The sequence below is a fragment of the Narcine bancroftii genome, chromosome 5 (assembly GCF_036971445.1).
Source record: "Narcine bancroftii isolate sNarBan1 chromosome 5, sNarBan1.hap1, whole genome shotgun sequence".
In the NCBI taxonomy this organism is placed as follows: Eukaryota; Metazoa; Chordata; class Chondrichthyes; order Torpediniformes; family Narcinidae; genus Narcine; species Narcine bancroftii.
Window position 1 is genome coordinate 63,102,423 of NC_091473.1, and position 17,580 is coordinate 63,120,002.

General features: G+C 40.1%; 1 protein-coding gene across 8 annotated transcripts in view; it reads right to left on the reverse strand.

Annotated features, from left to right (window-relative positions):
* The window catches only part of LOC138763443 (xenotropic and polytropic retrovirus receptor 1 homolog), a 379,170-nt gene that overhangs the window by 228,883 nt on the left and 132,707 nt on the right, over positions 1-17,580 (reverse strand). The window contains exons 1-2 of one of the 8 annotated variants that reach the window (XM_069937595.1): positions 1,404-1,500; positions 1,163-1,259 (exon numbers count right to left, since the gene is read on the reverse strand). The exons of 5 other annotated variants lie outside the window; for them this stretch is intronic. The gene's annotated coding sequence lies outside the window, so the exon portion shown is untranslated. 2 more of the 8 variants (XM_069937592.1, XM_069937593.1) reach the window with 2 other exon arrangements.

Below are 17,580 nucleotides of genomic sequence, written 5' to 3' on the forward strand. Positions count from 1 at the left end.
CGATATGAAAATAGGGGGAGTGGTGGACAGCAAAGGTTTTCAGGGATTACAGAGGGATTTGGTTTGTATGGAAAATTGGGCTGAAAGATGGCAGATGGAATTTAATGTAGAGAAATGTGAGGTGCTTCATTTTGGAAAAAATAATCAAAATAGGACATTTGTAGTAAAGGGGAGGACATTGGGGAATGCACAAGAACAAAGAGATCTTGGAGTTATGGTGCAGCGTTCCTTGAAGGTGGATTCCCATGTTGACAGGGTGGTTAAGAAGGTATTTGGTATGTTAGCCTTAATAAATCATAGCATAGGGTATAGGAGCTGGGAAGTGATGCTGCGACTGTTTAAGGCATTGGTGAGGCCAGGTTTGGAGTACCTGTGTTCAGTTCTGGTCTCCAAATTATAGGAAGGATATAGATAAGGTGGAGAGGGTGCAGAGAAAATTTACAAAGATGTTGCCTGGCTTAAAATACCTAGAGTACAGAGAAAGATTGAAGAAGTTAGGACTTTATTCAATGGAATGTAGATGGTTGAGAGGGGATTTGATAGAGGTGTTTAAAATTATGAAGGGAATAGGTAGACTAGATGCAAGTAGACTCTTCCCCCTGAGAGCAGGGGAGGTTGAAACAAGAGGAGAAAAGTTGAGGGTAAGGGGGCAAAATTTTAGGAGAAACATTAGAGGGTGCTTCTTCACTCAGAGAGCGGTGGCTGAATGAAATAATCCTCAGGAGGAAATAGTTGAGGCAGAGTCAATTATTTCATTTAAGAGGAGGCTGGATATATACATAGATAGGAGAGGGTTGGAGGGTTATGGGCGGAGAATAGGCGGGGGAATCTAGCAGAGTTGTTTGAGTGAACCGGTGTGGACTTGAAGGGCCGAGATGGCCTATTTCCATGCCATAAATTGTTATATGGTTATATTAGTTAACAAGTGCTTCTTATTGACAAGGTTTATGTCACTGAAACATCACCATCTCTCTCTTTCCTGCTAAGAAATGGAACAAATAAAATTAAAGATGGCTTCATTTATTTGGAAAATTCAAATCTATCTTTTTAATTGAGTCATAGAGCCACAGCAGGATTGAAGCATACAACATGGAATCAGGCACTTTAGACCAACTTGTCCGTGCTGACTAAGCTGTCCACCTAAATGGTGAGCTCCACTTACTTGTTTTTGGCCCTCCACTTGTCTGTGTATTTTAAATGCTGCTCTTGCACCCACCCTACCACTTTCATTATCAGTTCATTCCATATGCCACCATCTTCTATGTGAAAAAAAAGTGCCTCTCAGGTTCTTTTGAAGTCTTTCCCCTCTCTACTTAAATCTATGAAGTCTATTGCTAGACTCTCCTTCAATGGGAAAAAGATCATGACTATTTACCCTATCTATGCCCCATGATTTTACATACCTTTACAAGGACACCCCTTAGCCTTTTACATTCTGGGGCAAATCTCCCAGCTTATCAAACCTTCCTCTTACTTGATGCTCACCAGTCCTGGTAACAATCTCACGATTCTTTCTGCAGCCTAGTGACATCTTTCCTGTTTCTTGGTTACCAGAAATGCACACAATACCCCACATGTGATGTCACTAATGTCTTACACAGTTGTAATATGGTGTCCCACCTCCAGTACTCAAATCTTTGATCAATGAAGGCGTGTGCTAAATATCTTCCTGCTTCACCACCCATTTATTCTTCCATTGCTTTTTTTCAGTAACTAATTTAACGCTCATTTGCTTTTCTTCCTTAATCATTGTTCTGATTTCTTAGTCAATGTTGTGGTGAAGACTCTAAAGGCCAAGAACCTCTCTTGCCTTGCTCAGTTCTCAGCTTGTATTTACAGGAAGTGGAAGGGCAAACATTTTGAGCCACAAGGTCTGAGAAGAAATTCAACTCATTATGCCTGCTACAAGATACTTGGGGCAATTGAGGCAATACAACAAAACAGCCCAATGAATCAGAAATCCAAATCCCTCCCTCCTCCACCATCTCTTCAGCCTAACAACAGCCTTGCACTTAATGTCTCCAAAACCAAGGAGCTGATTGTGGACTTTGAGAAGGGGAAACCAGAGGTGTATAATTCATTGATCACTGAAGGGTCAAAGATGGAGAGTATGAGCAAATTAAAATTCCTGGGAGTCACCATCTTGAAGTACTTTCTATGGACCCAACTACTAATGTCATCTTGAAAAAAAGCACATCAGTACCTCTACTTCCTCAGGTGATCAGAAACCTTGGCAAACAGATGTATAATGGAAAGTGTGCTGACTGGCTGCATTACAGCTTGGTATGGGGGCACCAATACCTCTGAGCGGAAAGCCCTGAAATAGGTGAACACAGCACAGTACATCACAGGCAAAACTCTCCCCACCATCAAGAAAATCTACACAGGATGTTTCCATTGGAGAGCAGCAACAATCATCAAATATCCACACCACCCAGATCATGCTCTGTTCTTTCTGCTGCCATCAGGAAAGAGATATAGGTACCACAAAATTAACCACCAGGTTCAGAAACAGTTGTTACCCTCCACCATTAGACTCCTAAACAACAAACTCAATCAGAGACTCATTTAAGGACGTTGCTTTCCATATTATTTATAATTGAGTATTTATTTTCTGTATTGCAGAATGTTTACATTTCTCTCTTTTGTATACATATCTTTTCTTAAGTAGTTTTTTTTGCACAACCAATAATTAGGAATTCTGCCTGGCCTGTAGGAAAAAGAATCTCAGGATTGTACGTGATGACATTTATGTACTCTGTCGATAAATCTGAACTTTGAACTCCTGAGACTCACCTGCCTTTAAAAACTGCCACTACTCACCGAGTTGCCAACAGAGAAATCATAAACATTTAATTAGGAACAATTATGATTATTCATTCAATAACTGGTCAAAACTAAATTGCAACTAATTTCCAATCAGGTACCATTCCCAAGTTTTCCTCTGCTATATTGAAGACTGCATTGGTACTATCTATGTTAAACTCAACAATTTTATTAACTTCACTGCCATCTTCCATCCAGTCCTTAAATTTACTGGGACTGTTTCTGACACCTCTCTCCCTTCCATAACCTCACAGTCTCCATCTCAGAAGACAAAATATCAATGGATATCTATTACAAACCCAATGACTCCTATAGCTATCTGGATTATTCTTTACCCTCTCCCTCCACTCCATCTATTCCCAAGATGAAACCTTCCATTGCACAATATTGGGAATGTCTTTTAATTCTTGTACTTTCTGTCCTCACCCCACCTCACCCCACCTCTATCCATGCAGATCAACCTTTTCTCCTTGCTTTCTACCCCACCAGCCTCCACATACAACACATTATCCTCCAACACTTCTGCCAATGATTCCCTGGTCCACTCTTCCCTCCCCACCCATCCTTTGACTCTTGTCCCCTCATCTCCTCTCACCTCCATCCAGGACCATAAACAGACCATCCAAGTCGGTCAGAGCTTTATATGCACTATGTCTGACCTAATCTCCTAAATTCAGTGTACCCGGTGAGATCAAACACAAATTGGGTGACCATTTCACCAAACACTCACACTCTGTTTGTGTGTCTGAGCTTGAACTTCCGGTGGCCAACCATTTCAATTCCCTTCACCAGTCCCACACAGATATCAATCTCATCCATTGTTTCCATCTTTCCTTTTCCTATTGTTGTTGTTACTTTGCTATCCAACTTTCATCCACTCCCAATGGTCTCTCCCTCTTCCTATCTTTCCACCTTTTGTTCAATACCCAATTACTTCTTGACCCTTCCCCAGCTTCTTTCCACCTTCATCATGAAGGTTAGCATCCGTAGGCATTTCCACATCCCCCCCCCCCCAAGCGAGGTGCTGTGCCCCTGTATGGTCACAGCTATTGCTCGCCTTCAGACCCGCCCCCACCCATGGCACAAGCATGCGTCAAGCATCACTAGTGTCTAGCTTAATGCATGCTAGTGACTCTCCACCTGCCCTAGGCCATGTCACTAGCATGCATCAAGCGTCACTAGGGGCTAATGATGCTTGACGCCATAAAAGCAGCATTCACTGGAGAGGAGCAGATGATGGTAACAGCAGACCCCCTCTCCCAAGCGGGTTTATGAGCTTTGCACCGTGCCCCCCCTATAAGATGCTAATGGCTCCCTCTAACATTTGTTCTGGCGCCAAAGCTGCCTTCATCTATGTAACATCACCCTCTTTCTACTTTAGACTCAATTAGCACAGTTAATGTAGTGGTTAACACAACATTCTTCAGTGCCAGCAACCCCAGTTCGAATCTGCTGCTGCCTATAAGGAGTTTGTACATTCTGCCTGTGTCTGCATGAATTTCCTCAGGTGCTCCAGTTTCCTCTCATATTTCAAAGTACGTGGTTACTATGCTGTCCTGGGTAAACTTGTACCTCTCACTTTGTTCGTTTTAGATTTGTCACAGTGTTTGAGCTTCCAAAAGAAAACAGACAGACACACTGAGAGCACTTCAGTTTATACAAATCTTTATTACTAAATCTAAAGCCGAATTCAAACTACAATATGCAAGCCCTTCCCAATTATACTTATCAAAGCCTGGAATGGTCCCAACTGCCGATGCGAGGCAATGACCGCACACTTGTAGTAGGTTGTCTGGGCACCGGTAGCAGCTTCTCCACCTCCCCCGACGTTGGTTGGAGTCTAGAAGTTCTTCTTCTTGCTGAGAGATGTTGCAACCTCTCGGAGAGTCTCCAACTTCAGCTTATCGCTTTGAATAAATGATTTAATTATCTTCAAGGTCTCCTGACAGTCTGCGACCAACAAAAGACAACTGCACCTCTGGGCCTCATGGTAGAAATTAGATAATGTCTACTAATTCATATGCATCCTGGGCCTCATGGTGTAAATTCGATTATGTCTTCTGATTCAACTGCATCCCTGGGGCCCCATGGTGGAATTTAGATTATGTCTTCTGATGCAACTGCATCCCTTCTTGCATAAGCTGGTCTAAATCCTCCATTACATATGCTATTTGGTCATATGGGTGTATTTGTGTGGCACTGGCTTGTGGGCCAGAATGGCCCATTCCTGTGCTGAATCTCTAAATTAAAAGGATCAGACCTCCACTATTTCATCTCATGGACGCTTCCTGAGCAACCTTCACACTAAGTTGCAGTAACCTGTTCATTGTCACCAAGATTTGAGATAATGCATTGTTTTTAAATTATCGTGAATGCACTTTGCAGCTATGAGTAGTTCTGGTATTGTGAAAGAGTAGAGTCAATTATACTGTTTGTAACAATTTATTTTTTTCCCCCAGAGATTGGTGTGCTCTTTTGATTCATTTTAACAGCACAGGAGCATTAGCTCCAAATTATTGCAAAGGCTGTAAGATGAGCTGCTCATTCTTGCACTTCTTTCTTTTTTCTTTCTTTGGCTTGGCTTCGCGGACGAAGATTTATGGAGGGGATAAATGTCCACGTCAGCTGCAGGCTCGTTTGTGGCTGACAAGTCCGATGCGGGACAGGCAGACACGGTTGCAGGGGAAAATTGGTTGGTTGGGGTTGGGTGTTGGGTTTTTCCTCCTATATTAGGTTCTTGCTGGGGTAAGTATGCTGGGTCGCATATGTACAAAATTCTCAGTAATCTAATATAGAACTTATGAGACATATGCACAAACATCCTTACTTGCAGCCAAACAGGTACGCAAGATACATTAACTAAAATAGAAAAAAAAAGTTCCACAATATGCCAAGAAAGAAAAAAAATAAACAAAGGATAGATGAATAAATACTCACAGTTGCAGTTAGTGCAAGAGAAAGGTTACATTTTAGTCATGCAGACAGATCTTTGGTAGTCCTGGAGTAGTTTATGGCTAAGGTTATGGTAGTACTGGGAGTTTTAAGAGCCTGATTACTGTTGGATAACTGTTCTTGAACCTAGATGTGATAAACCAAGCTTCTGCACCTTCTTCCTGAAGGTAGCAGTGAGAAGAGGTTGTGAACATGGTGATGTTAGCTGCCCTCTTGAGGCAGCATTTCACATGGATGTTTTCAATGAGCAGAATTTCAGTGGACTTGGCTAGTCTTCTGCATTCCTGAGCACTTTAATTTCAAATCAGGCTATGATGCAACCAGTCAACATAATTTCTACAGTGCATCTACAGAAGTTCACAAGAGTATTTGGTGACATATCAAATCTCCTCAGACCTCTTAGAAAGCAGAGGAGTTAGTGTCCCTTCTTCACAGATGCTCACTCCAGGAGAGGTACTCTAATATGTAAATTAATAGGAACTTAAAATAACTAACACTATCCACCACCATCCCGTCAATTAAGGTAGGTAGGTATATGGTCTCTCAGCCTCCCTTTCCTAAAGTCCAGAATAAATGTGCAGAAACAAATAAACTACACCATTTTCAACCATTGCCAATCTGCTTCTAAGTAGTCAATCAGATTCTATAACTATATAACAATTAAAGCACAGAAACAGGCCAGTTTGGCCCTTCTAGTCCATGCAGAATACCTTCTCCCACCTAGTTCCATTGACCCGCACCCAGCCCATAACCTTCCATATGTCTCTTACCCATATACCATATAACCATATAACCACTTACAGCACAGCACAGGCCAGTTCGGCCCTACTAGTCCATGCCGTAACAAATCCCCACCCTCCTAGTCCCACTGACCAGCGCTCGGTCCATACCCCTCCAGTCCTCTCCTATCCATGTAACTATCTAGTCTTTCCTTAAATGTAACCAATGATCCTGCCTCGACCACGTCTGTCGGAAGCTCATTCCACATCCCCACCACCCTTTGCGTAAAGAAATTTCCCCTCATGTTCCCCTTATAATTTTCCCCCTTCAATCTTAAACCATGCCCTCTAGTTTGAATCTCCCCCACTCTTAATTGAAAAAGCCTATCCACGTTTACTCTGTCTGTCCCTTTTAAAATCTTAAACACCTCTATCAAGTCCCCTCTCAATCTTCTAAGCTCCAGAGAAAAAAAGCCCCAGTCTGCACAACCTTTCCCTGCAACTCAAACCTTGAAATCCTGTCAACATTCTCGTGAACCTTCTCTGCACTCTCTCTATTTTGTTTAAATCTTTCCTATAATTTGACCAAAACTGTATATATACCTAGCGAATTTTTCTTTAAATATTAAAATCAAGTCCACATCTACCACTTTGACCAGAAGCTCATTCCACACCCCCACCACCCTCTGAGTGAAGAAATTCCCCCTCATGTTTCCCCTATAGTTTTCCCTTCAATCTCAATCCATGTCTGCTTGTTTGAATCTCCCCCACTCTCAATGGAAAAAGCCTATCCACATTTACTCTATCTGTCCCCATCATAATTTTAAAGACCTCTGTCAAATCACCCCTCAACCTTCTCTGCTCCAGGGAATAAAGACCCAGCCTGTTTAACTTTCCCTGTAACTCAAACCTTGAAACCCAGATAACATTCTTATAACTCTTCTCTACATTCTCTATTTTGTTGATATCCTTCCTATAATTCGGCGACCAAAACTGTACACACTATTCCAAATTTGGCCTTACCAATGCCTTATACAACTTCATCATAACATCCCAACTCCTGTACACAATACTCTGATTTATGAAGGCCAACAGACCAAAAGCTTTCTTCACCACCTATCTACATGTGACTTCACCTTTAGGGAATTATGTACCAGAATTCCTAAATTCCTTTGTTCTATAGGACTCCTCAATTGTTGACCATTTAACATACATGATCTTTGCTGCTTATTCCAAAATGTAGCACCTCACACATCTCAGTATTAAACTCCATCTGCCATCTTTCAGCCCACTCTTCGAACTGGCCTATATCCTTCCGCAAGCTGAAAACCTTCCTCACTGTCCACAACACCATCAATCTTACTAATTCAATTTACCATCCAATCATCAAGATTAGGCTGAGGCACTCCACTAGTCACTGGCCTCCAATTTGACAAACAATTTTCCACCACTACACTTTGGCATCTTGCATCCAAACATTGTTTTTTTCCCCCCAAATTTTATTTTATTGGCACATGTAAAAATTACATATAGAGTCAAATTTCCATATATCAAAATCAATACATGCTTTTTTAATAATTTTTCTCCCACCCCACCCACTTCCCCAACACCAAATTCTACCAATTAACATATAATTACTTATAAAAGTTATAACACCAACCTTTTGCACATATAGAAACTAAATTTTCAAAACATTATCATATTTGTTCTTTAGATTATATGGAATCTTTTCCAAAGGTACACAACTTCACATTTCATCATGCCATCTATCCAATACCAAAACCATATCCAATTTTCATGAAACAGCTATAAGTTTTCTGGCAACTGCCAGGGCAATTTAAAAAATTCCTTTTGAAACCAGTTCAATTTTAAATCTGGACTAATCCATGATATATCCCCATAAGAAACAGCATAGGGTTTCTCAGGAGCTTAATACCTATTACCTGTTGAAAAAAATCTATTAAATTAGTCAAAAAAGTTCAGTTTGGAACATGTCTATGTAGGATGTTTAAAAAAAAAACCGTATCCTGTTTACATTGAAAACACATCCAAAATATAAGCTTTTATGGCGTAATGTATAACTGATGTATGAAAATGTACTGTACCATTCTATATCCAACATTTATTGTATTTTTCATGCTACAGGTACACAATCCTTTATCTGGAACCCCTGGGGGACAGTGTGTTCCGAATTTTGGAGTTTTCCGGATTTCGGAAAGCCCACCTGAATTGTGCTGCTGCCTCCCCCAACCGCCGGTCCCTCGGCCGCCCCCCCCAACCGCCGGTCCCTCGGGTACCCCCCTCCCCAACTGCCAGTCCCTCGGCCGCCTCCCCCAACCGCCGGTCCCTCGGTCGCCTCCCCCAACCGCCGGTCCCTCGGCCGCCTCCCCCAACCGCCGGTCCCTCGGCCGCCTCCCCCAACCGCCGGTCCCTCGGCCGCTTCCCCCAACCGCCGGTCCCTTGGCCGCCTCCCCAAACTGCCGGTCCCTCGGCTCCCCCATCATCTTCTAACTGTAAATAAGATGCAGTTAATCTTTCTTGTAAATAAGCCTTTAATTGATAATATCCAAACATTGTATTATTTTTTAATTCCACATTTAGTTTTCAATTGGTCAAATGTCATTAAATATCTAACTTAATAACAATCCTTAATATACTTTATTCCTTTTGTTGATCAGTTAATAAAATTTATATTATTCAATATAAATGGGATCAATTTATTTTGCACCAGTGGAATCCTCCCCAATCCATTACCCTTAAATCCCATCAACAAATGTACCATATGCCACATTCTAACCAAATGTCTTAATAATGGTGTGCCTATTTCTCCAGTTAATGATACCTAATTTAATTTATATAAAAATTCCTCAGATTCTTTTTCACCTATCTTATTCAGTTCTATAGTAACTCAAGCCACTTCCTCTCCTTCCTCAAAAAAAACTTGTAACTGGGCTGCTTTATGATAATTATCAAAATTTTGAAATTTTTCTTTTTCATTAAAATTTCCTTATAATTTTATTTAGATCCTTAAAAAACTTTTCAGGAATATCAATGGGTAAAGATTGAAATAAATATTGCACTCATGGAAAAGTATTAATTTTAATACAATTTACTTGACCAATTAATGTAATTGGCTAATTAACTTTTTAAAAAATCTTCAATTTCTTAAACAATGGCCCATAATTAATTTTAAAAAGATTCTCTAATTGATTATCAATTCAGATTCCCAAATATTTTATCCCACTTTCTGCCATTTATATTTCGTATTTTGTCTACATTGGGTATAGTCACCTAAAGTCAATGGTATGATTTCACTTTTATCCCAAATGACTTTATATCCTGAGACTGCTCCATATTGTTCTAATTGGATATGTAGTTTATCTAATGAATTTTCCAGATCTGTCAAATAATCACTTCATCTGCAAATAAACAAATTTTATATTCATTAACCCCTATTTAATACCCTTTGTTACAGAGTATATAGGTATGCTTTTGGGATAAAAATTGGGAAAGGTTTGTTAGAGTAGGTCACATACAAACACTTTAAAATAGATCTTATTTGAAATACTGGAGTTCTGCTAAAGATAGACATAGCAGCTTCACAGCCTTTGCAAAAGCTTTGGAGAGTGGCCAAGAGACCACTAATGGATTGTTGTTTACAAAAAGCAACAGATGAAAGATCTTGTCAGAGCCACAGATTGTCTGAAGCGGTTCTGAGAGGGTCGTGTGGTTTGGCAAGCAGAGAGAGTCAAATAGGCTGTGTGTGTGTGTGTGTGTGTGTGTGTGTGTGTGTGTGTGTGTGTGTGTGTGTGTGTGTGTGTGTGTGTGTGTGAGTGAGTGAGTGAGTGTGTGACAGAGACACACACACACATATACAGATCAGTTCTACAGTTTTACAGACAGCAACAGCAGCTGGGACTGGAACAGGACAAGCTGGCAAGCTTGTGGAAACCCCATTTGGAAGACGGATTGTAAGTGCTTTGTCAGCATGGTCAAAGCCCTTGTGGTTCATGCAAGAGGAGAGGACTGGCTAATGTTTCACTTGGAATAAGGTAAACAAAAAGGTAAACCTGAAAGAAAGCGTTATGATCTGAAGAACCCTGATTAGGAAGGGGGGGGGGAGAGAGAGCTTGCAGCTTGCCTCCACAGCCTTCCGTATACTCCTTACTAAGCAACCAGGTATCACGCACATGCGCAGTACACTACTGTAAATACGGAGGCTGCAACTTGATTGCAGCAGGAATAGAACAGCCATAACAGCTGCCTACAAGAACCTCCTGAGCAGAAACTATTTACCTTTTAAGCACCAAAGTCTGGTGAACTTTATAAATGTTAAATACTGTGCACAGTTTAAGAATTGCCTGCAACCAGTGAACTTGGAAGAATGAGAAGTGAGATTGGACTGTGAACCAAAGAACTTTTCTGAACTTACACACACATTACATACGCATGCGCTTATAATTAGAAGGGGGTTAAGTTAGGTTAGTTAAGTCAATCGTGATAAGTTAAAGTGTGATTCTGTTTTCATGTTTAAAGATAATTAAAATAAACTTTTGTTTAAGCAACCATTTGTCTTGGTGAATATCTATTGCTGCTGGGTTTTGGGGTCTTCTGGACTCATAACACCTTAATATCTAAATCTGTTCTAATGAGTTCAGCTAACAGTTTAATTACTAATACAAAAAGCTAGTGATAATGGACAACCTTTTCTTGTTGATCTTGATAATTTAATATAATCAGAAACAAATGCATTTGTTACTACTCTTGCTCTCTGATCAATATACAATGCTTTTACCCAATTTATAAATGTTTGTCCTAAACCAAATTTAGCAAGTGTCTTAAAGAGAAAGTTCCATTCTACTCTATCAAATGCCTTTTCTGCATCCAAAGCAGCTGCAACACTTAAATTTTCTGCATCCAACCATTGTTGAATCCAGTTCACTTCTTCAACATTAATACCAAATGATTGAACCTTTCTATCCAACCACTTATGTGGAACCTTGTCAAAGTTCATATAGACCACATCCACAGCCTTCTATTCGTCAACCTTCTTAGTGATCGCCTCAAAAAATTCTAAGATTTGTTAAACATGATCTAACATGCACAAAACCATGTTGACTACTCCTAATCAGTCCAAGTCTATCCACATAATTGTATATTCCATCTCTAACACCCTCCATTAATTTACCTACTGACATCAGACTCACAGGCCTCTATCTCATCCAGGAAACCTCCAATCTACTTGTATAACCAACAAGTCTCCAAACACCATCACTCTCTTCTTCTCCCCCTTCCCTTCTGAGCCTGGGGACAAGTATCTGCACCAGAGACATGGTCACTTGTAGGTCTCCATGAAATGGAACACCCAGCAATTTTGATAACTTAAAAATGGACAGAAAAACAATTTGCTTCAGTGTAAGGCAGCTTCAGTATAATATACTTTGGATGCTGAAAAGACCAGCTGAGTTTCTCCGGCATTTCAGTGTGTTTTAACTTGCTTCTGTGAACTGCCTTTCACAAAATTAAAACAAGAATCCAAGATGATTTGTGGAAATGCAATCAGAAAAATTAAAGCTGAGTCAAAGGAGATATTCAGATGAGTTACTAAAGCTAAATTCTAGATCACAAGATAAAGGGAAAGAACTACGCCATTCAGCCCATTGTGTCTGCTCCGCACATACATCTAGTTCAAATTTCCGGCCTTTTATTCATATCCCTTTATACCCTGACTAATTGGATGCCTATCAACTCCCCCAATGATCAAGCCTCCACATCTGTATGTGGCAATGAATTCCACAAATCCATGACCCTCTAACTAAAGAAATTCCTCCTCCTCGGTTTTAAATGGGTACTATTCTACTTCTAAGAAGGTGCCCTTTTGTCCTGGATTCACCCACCAAGGGAAACATCTTATTCACATCTACTCTATCCAATCCTTTCAGCATTCAAAATGTTTTTATGAGATCCCCTCTCATTCTTCTATTCTCCAATGAGAACAGTCCTAGAGACGATAAACATTCCTCATATGTTAGCCCTTACATTCCAGGAATCATCCTGTTAAATCTTCTCTGTACTCTCTCCAACAAAAGTACATCCCTCTAAGGTAAGAGGCCCAAAAATGCACATAGTACTCTAAATGAGGACTCACAAGTGCCCATAGAACCTCACAACACCTCTTTATTCTTAAACACTATTCCTCTTGAAATGAATGCCAACATAGCATTCACTTCCTTTTATTGCCAATCCAACCTGGTTGTTAACCTTTAGGTTATCTGGACGAGAACCCCCAAGTCCCTTTGTACTTCCGAATTTTGAATTTTCTCCCATATTTCATCAACATCAAGAATACTTCTGGTCTATAAATTTGCAGTTAGCAGAACTGCACATAACGTTTGATGTATGATTTAACTAATAAGGCATTTGACAGAAGGTAAGTGAGGTGGAGAGGCAGGCAGAAGATAGAGAGAAAAGTAAGAACAGGAGTAGATAAGACATGGATAAAAGTGGAGGTTACCTAAAATTAGAAAAATCGTTGTTCTTGCTTCAGTGTTCATAAATGATAATGATTAGCAACTGAGCTGAGTCCTTCAGCATCTTAATGCTTACACAAGATTTCATCACCTGAAATTTTTGTGTTTCATAATTTGTTTGACTATATTACTGCTTCCCAAGGTTGATATTCCCTATTGGGTGGTTTGTAGGCTGACAGTGTGCTGATTTTTGCATTCAATACCTTGATGTCATTGCTGCGGGCCACTTATACTGCTCTATTAAATAAATCGGACTTCACAACTATAGCAGTATCATACCGTCATTCAATGAGTAAATGAATTATCAGAAGATGCGTTAATTGTCTTTTAAAATGTGAAGAGTAAGATTTGAATCACATTAAAACTTTTTAAATCCAATCACCTGAATGAAATCCAGCACTTAAAAGTTTTATATTGAATTGGATTTATCATTAAAAGCACTATTATATATTTTAAACATTTCCAGATGCAAGCACAACAGAATCAAGTGCATGCTGAATACAGTCAGCTGTAGAAACTCAGTGGGCCTCGTCAGATAGTGAATCAGCATGGTTGTTTTGTGTTAGTGGTTGATATTTTAAATTGTAGTTGTATGTAGCAAGCAAAATGGCCCACATTTGAATTCTTGTCAATGCTAGCATTGGTATCCTTTTTTAGGGCCTAGAATCAAACTCAGTGTTTTATCGTCAATTACCAAAGTAAACTTCCTACCATATAAGTATTGGTGGAAACATATGACCCCAAATACTATGGCGTCCTTCTTTTACCATTCACAAGTTGTCAGAGTCTGGGAGGCATAAGCCTTTTTCAGATACTTATGTCAATACCACTGCTAATCCTACTGGCGACATGTCCATTGCCAGAGTAACTGCCTTGTTTGGGTAGTACTGTTCCAATTTTGACTTGTCTTTATCTTATAGGCACAAGTTCATCCAATTTAGTTGAATGTGTGATAGCCAGTTTCTTAAAAACAACGCTAACACTTTGGTGTCAATGATCTAGAAGGGTAGTCATTTTGGCGTTTGTTCTTTATATTTCATGTTATGTTGCATTTTCCAAATACCTGGACTTTGCTCTCTGACTATTTTTAATAACGTGCCAGTCTGTTTAATGGCGAGGTGAGGCAGAAGTTATTGTTTTAAATTTAATACCATCAGTGAAACTGCTCCTCCTGTTTAGCTCAATTCGAAGAGGCTCATTGTTGATTTTCACCTTGACATAGAATTCTGATTTTCTATCAGTAAATCCACAAATATGCATGATTTCCCCCATCTTATCCTCTTCCGAGTCATTTATTTCAGTGCTGGGGCTTTCCTCCTTTCTTCCACTGTTCTCACTCCAGTGGGGCTTTTTTCATATCTCTGTCCTTTCTTTATATCCTTTCTAGCTTTGCTTCTCAGGCACTTGGGTTTGATGTGCCCCTCTTTATCATATTGATGGCACCTAGACTATCTGAAATAACAGTCATCAGGTGTATGGCTGCTTTTTCCACAGTGAAACCAGTTTTGGTGGGAAAATCTGCCTTGGCAGATGTCCATGTTATTTTCAGCTGTCTCTAAACCCAAGGCTGTCTCATATGCAGAATTAAGAGTTATCTCTTTTTGACTTGGTAATTCCTGTTTGGCTCTGCGGTCAGCTAAGCCCATTATTAATCAGTCTCTTAATACCTCATTTAGGAATTGACCAAATTCACAGTGGCATCAAAAGTTTACATAGTTCGGCAAAATATTCTGCAATAAAATCTTTGCCTTTCTGATACAACCGGTGGTTTGGGACTTGGATGTTCCACTGTTATAGCACACAACTCTGCATAAGTCTTAGATCCAGGTGTTTCAGAGCTATGAGATTTTTTAAACAGGTGATAAGTCTTACTGCCCTTTTGGCTTAAAAGCAGTGATTTATTTCCTGTTAATAGACGCAATTTCAGTAATATTACTGGCTATACAGTGATGATCAAATCCTTCCATCTAGTTATATCAGTTTTCTTCTGACCCCATGAACCGCCCAAACTGTGCATCCACCATTTTAAATCTTTTTTCTTTGTTCTTTGTGGTTGAGCTTGTGGGGTCCACTGTGAGAATGAACTTACATTTCCCTTTCAAATCTTCACTTCAAGGTCTGGAGTATCAAGGGCCGTGTTTCAATCCTTGAACCCACTCTGTTATGTGTTTGATGTTTCAAGGACAAACACTCCACACTGAGACTTGGTGCTTCATTCATTCTTTAATACAGAACTAAAATGGCTCCCCATGATACACAGTATATAAGAGTGACAACGACATCACGCTGAGTGTGATGATGTCACATGCACACATGGATAAATACCTATCATGCAGATGCAGTGATTGTAGTTAATGCACATAAATGCTGGAGAAACTCGGCAGGTCCTGCAGCGTCGATAGAGGCAAAGATATATAACCAAAGTTTCAGGTCTGGGCCCCTCTTCAAGGTATGAGTAAAAAGTAGGAAAAAGTGAGAGTAGGAGGGAAGAAGGGGCAGGGAAGAGCACAGGCCAACAGCCAAGAGGCCAGTGGTGGATATGGATAGGAGGGCAGGAGAGAAAAGCTGAGAATTCATGGGGGGGGGGGAGCGGGTGGGGTTAGCTCTGTTAATTCAAAGCTGATGGAAAGGAGACAGAGGGATAGGGAACACTAAGGACAGTGGGTTGGGGTAAAAGAAATTGGAGAAGTTGATGCCATCTGGTTGGAGGGTATTTAGTTGGAGCACTGCCAAATTGAGACAACCCACAAATTGGAAGAACAACAGCTCATATTCTGTCTGTTCACCCTCTTCACTTAGAGTTGTGAACTTGTAGAAGATGTTGAGGCCAGTTCATTAGATACATGAAAAATGGAATTGGATGTGGCTCTATTGTTGACCCAGTAGGTTTTCACCTAAATTAAAATCATATTTTTAGAACTTACTTTTTAGATACTTGTACTATCAGTGCATATGGTTTTAGATAGAATTAATGTTTAAGTGTCTGTATATTGCAAAAGAGCATGTGAATATTTAAGGATATAAACAAAGGACAGAGATATGAAAAACACCCACGAGTGAGAACAGTGGAAGAGAAGGATGAACGCCCCAGCATTGAAATAAATGACTCTGAAGAGGATAAGACAGGGGAAATATCTGTGGATTTAATGATAGAAAATCAGAATTCTATGTCAAGATGAGAGAATCATTCCAGAATGCTACCTTCTCAATGATCTGAGTTCCCTAACAGTGCAGGATTATATAATTTCATCTTTGTAAAACTGTGTACTATTCCACTGAGACACACTTCAAAAGTTAATTATTTGGTGCAATTAGTCCTCCAAGGAACTTATTTCCCAGCTGTATTTATAAATTTTATATTTTATAAGCACAATTGAAAATATTTACATTGAAAATTGGTAACCTTGTTTTCATGTGATAAGCTTTCCTCCCTGTAGTTTACCACCACTTAATATTCCTTGAAGAAAATGCCACCAACATAACATTTTTTTACTTTTGTGCAGAAGTCACTGCAGTCTTTGAGCTTGAGTGAATGGCTTGAGTTTAGTGCTATCAAGCACCCTGCTTCATTCAGTGAGCTGCCAAGTGATGGGAAGGCAAATAATGAAGTTTTCAAACAGATTTTTAGCCTTTTCTATGCTCACTGACAAAAGACAAAGGAGGAAAAACCCAACACCCAACCCCAACCAACCAATTTTCCCCTGCAACCGCTGCAACCGTGTCTGCCTGTCCCGCATCGGACTTGTCAGCCACAAACGAGCCTGCAGCTGACGTGGACATTTACCCCCTCCATAAATCTTCGTCTGCGAAGCCAAGCCAAATAAGAAAGCTTAAAAACAGAAATTGTACTAAAAACATAATTTTCTACAAAAATGCCTAACCTGAAGAAGTTCTCCTCCTCTCGATGAAGGGAGTTCTGTGAGAGTCTCTCTTACAGCTCCCCTTCTACAATCCCTGCTGCTCTCTTTGAGGGAAACCTCATTTCTACAGTTTGTTGAGCTTCAATATTCCTGCATCTGCAGTCTCCAGTGTCTTCATTTTTATATCTGCTCCTATGGAACTGTTACAGAGAGGGTTTTATCCAGCTTCTCCAGTTTCCTCCCATATCTTTGTTTAGGTTGGTTTATAGAGCACTAAACATTACCCCTACCATAGGTGGATGTTAAGGTTTCAGAGTGACACAGGGTTGTAGGCAAATAGATGAATAAAATGGCCACAACTGAGGAAGGAAAGGGGAATAACTGAAGTAGCTCAGAAGGGGAGACAGGGGACTCATTACCTGAATATGGAACATTGTGTTCATACAATAGGCTGTAGACTGCCCAAGTAAAGTTTGAGATGCTGTTGGTATTGGGTCTCACTCTGGCAGAGAAGAAGGGCAAATATTGACAGGTTGATGTGACAATGAGAAGGATAGTTGGAATAGCATGCAACTAAAAATTCAGGATGGTAGCTGCATATAAAGTGCACATGCTCTACGAAAACTGTCTGCAAGTCTGCATTTGGTCTCACCATCATAGAGAGGGCCATTTCCAAAATTATTTAATGTGAAC